The following is a 3,364-nucleotide window of genomic DNA, read 5'->3' as shown; positions in this document are numbered from 1 at the left end:
TTTTTGCTTTTACTGTAGAAAACCGCTGTTACAATGGAATTTCCCCACTGTGGGATGAATAAAGTATTATCTAATCTAATCAAACCAAAACATGGTGGGTAAAACTGTATTATGAAAGGCCAATGTTGACAGTTTCCAGTAAAATCTTTGAGCTTGAGATACATAAATCCCATTTGTAGAACAGTTTGCTGACCCCGTTGTGTTTTTGATGTCTGCATACACATGGGATGAGGGTCCGGTCAGTCTGTGTGCCCTGTGCCCCAGAGGAGCCCTATCGGGATGCACGCTGTGGCCCCTGAAACCCTCTTTGACACTAACCTTCCTGCGGCAGTGAGTGAAATAAAAGACCCCTAAAAGAGCGGTCAAATGCTTCATTTGAGGAACATAGAGTGCTGCTTCATGCTCTCAGGCTGAAAAAGGAGACGTATCCTACAGAAGGAAACAAAAAAAGTTGTCAGAGGTATCCGTGCAGGGACAGAATGTGTGATACACTGGGGGAACGCAAAGGACTGGTCAGAGGTTTTGGGGGTGAGACACTGAGGCTCTGGGATAGCCGGTTGCCCCGTCTGGTGCAAAATGTCCCAGACAAGCCTGTGTGCTCACAAAAGACAAAGTGGAGCAAAAGGAATTTGGCAGGAAGTCCGGCAGCACAGTGTTTATTATTTCTTTCGGATTTCTAGTTTTTTAATAAATCATAACAGCCAGGGCTGTGAGAAAAATGTGAATCTATTTCCCAAATATGGACATTTCCTCAGATTTATGGGTGTCGATAAAGACGACACCCTACTTGAAAATAAAACGTAATAAACAATAAACAAGAAGACCATTGTGTTACATCTGTGCAACGTTAACAATTCACATGAAAGTCTTTATTTTTTGAACCCTAAACGTCTTGGCTAATGAAAGCCGCTCCACTGCATGTTTTGCATATTACACAAAGGCACAATACTGTAACAACATGGGAACAAGACAGTCACATAATGCCAGCCAATTCCGAGAAGCACCCCCACACCAAAAAAAACACTGCTTTGAAGTTACACTTGTTTCATCTTCTGGACTCAAACTAATGCAGTCTGTGGTTCGACATCCAAACACGACTGAGTTTCATCACTGTCAGTGTCTGAAGACCTCTGTGAATCTGAAAAGGGCAACAGCTCTGTGCATGTGTGCTGCTACATTCCCCCAGTTTGCATGATGAAGTGGCTTTAAGAAGGTCATTTAAATTGATTTCACCCAGATTCCCCTAGCCATTTCAATGGAATTCCCTTCACTTCAGAAATATCCGACAAAGATCGAGGTAACAAAGGCATTCCGTCTTTGTCTGTATTGCAGTAATCAAGAGTCTACAGCTGGTCGATTACTGAAAGAAGCATCGCCGGAATCTCTAATGAAAACCATTTGATGGAGAATGCATCGTAAAAGCTGCCTTTCCTGCTGTGATCACATTTACATGTAATCAAAGTCTGGTGGAAAGACTAACATCTTGCTTTCTCATAATTGATGGAAGAGTTGTGACATAAATAGTAATTATTCCTAGGTCTGCCTCTTTTTGCATGCTCTTTATCATGTTGCACAAAGCCCTGCTTCACATGCGGATTTGACAGAGTGATTCATTGTTTATTTACTTTAAATTCTTTACTACTACTCCATCCGCCCACTACAAAGACCAAAGTTGACGTTGCATCTAAATCAAGAACTATCAGCCGGAAATATTACAGCTCAACTTATCTCGGACAGAGTAATTCATCAAAGTGCTTCAGTCTCTCCAACGAAATCTGCTGTGGGAGAAATGAAATGGGCTCAAACAAAACGGAGGGCCTGCTAGAGGCCACGCACGCTACACCCAGTCGTGGCATTTAAATCATTCTAATCAGCCATCCCTCCCCATGTACTGTATAATAATATATTGCAGCTAGAAAAAGAATCCCCTGCCACATTTACGACGCCTACGTCGCACCATCCCACGCAGACTCTGTATCAACTTGTAAGCAAAGTGCTACACACGCACACACACTGGCATGGCACACACACTGAGTGGATATCTGGTAGGGGTGTGCGAAAGAAATTGATTCATATTCGAATCGCGATTTCATACTCTACCAACTCAAAATCAATTCAATTTTTTTTTTATTGTATGTCTACTGCAATCACGTGATAGAGAAATAGAAAAATTCTAGGTCCCACTAGCTTACAGACAACACACACAACATACACACACATAACAGAATGTTAAAATAACAAACAAATCCTCATGAATTATATGGATGGATATACATACATACATACATACATGGGAAAAGTAACTACATTTACATACTGTGAATTGTTTTTTTAATTGAGAATCGTTTTTGAATTAAATAGATATCGAATCGTGAGCCTAAAAATCAAAATTGAATGTTGACATTTTCTGACTCGTACACCCATAAGATCTAGCCATGGCAACAATGTAAACAGCATGTGTGCATCATTATGAAACATGTGCTTTAAAACTGTGCGTGCTCTTTAGTATGACTTATAAGTATAATGTTCATTATCAGTTATTTCTCTTAACTAATATCCGATTATTAGTTGAGCCTAAAATGTCCAAAAAAAGGTAAATTCACAAATCAACAGTGTCCACAGCTTATGATGATCTTGTTTTGTCCAGTTAAAAGTAAAAAAGAAAGAAAAGAAAAACAATCAGTTTACAATGCTATCTGATTAAAAAAAAAAAAAAACATCACATTTGAGAAGCTAGCCACCGAGAATATATTTCGCATTTTTGCTAGATAAATGAGTGAGACATTTAAATTCGTGATTCATTTTCTCTCATCCTACTAATCGATTAAGTGCTCCATGCGCCAGTGCTCTTGACAACTTCTTAATTCCCACTCCGTTGGCCTGCCTTTCCTCCGATTCACTTTGTTTTCCGTGGAAAACCTGACTAATGTGCTGGCAAGCAGCTACCATGGTGCGTAATTGAAAGCTCAAGTAGGCTACAGTAATTAAAAACCCTTGTTTTACCCTGCACATTAACTTATTCAACTTGAAAGTAATGAGGGGAAGAGGGAGGAGGTTAATGTGATGGATGCACCCTGAAGGCATGTCTGAAACGTTCACCAAAACGGAGCAGCCCCTCGCATGAATCCAACGCACCAGCGGCGCATGATCATGTGTTGCGCTGCTTATGAATGCTGAGTCTGACGGCAGATCCCTGATCTGTTCACTGTTAACTGAACACATAGGAGTCAGTGAAGGATGTTGTGATGTAAACTGTGGGAAGCTCAACCAGCAGGTGCTTTGATGGCTTCTCAGATTCTGAACACACTCCTACCGTGATCTATGGGAACATGCATCTGTGTGTTTGCAACCGGGCACTTTTTTT

General features: G+C 40.7%; 1 protein-coding gene across 1 annotated transcript in view; it reads right to left on the bottom strand.

The window, feature by feature from the left end:
* The window catches only part of chst15 (carbohydrate sulfotransferase 15), a 43,732-nt gene that overhangs the window by 39,320 nt on the left and 1,048 nt on the right, over positions 1 to 3,364 (bottom strand). The window lies entirely within an intron of this gene.

The sequence above is a fragment of the Etheostoma spectabile genome, chromosome 21, assembly GCF_008692095.1.
Source record: "Etheostoma spectabile isolate EspeVRDwgs_2016 chromosome 21, UIUC_Espe_1.0, whole genome shotgun sequence".
Classification (NCBI taxonomy): Eukaryota; Metazoa; Chordata; class Actinopteri; order Perciformes; family Percidae; genus Etheostoma; species Etheostoma spectabile.
The sequence above is the reverse complement of the archived record's forward strand: the minus strand, read 5'-3'. Positions and strand labels throughout refer to the sequence as shown.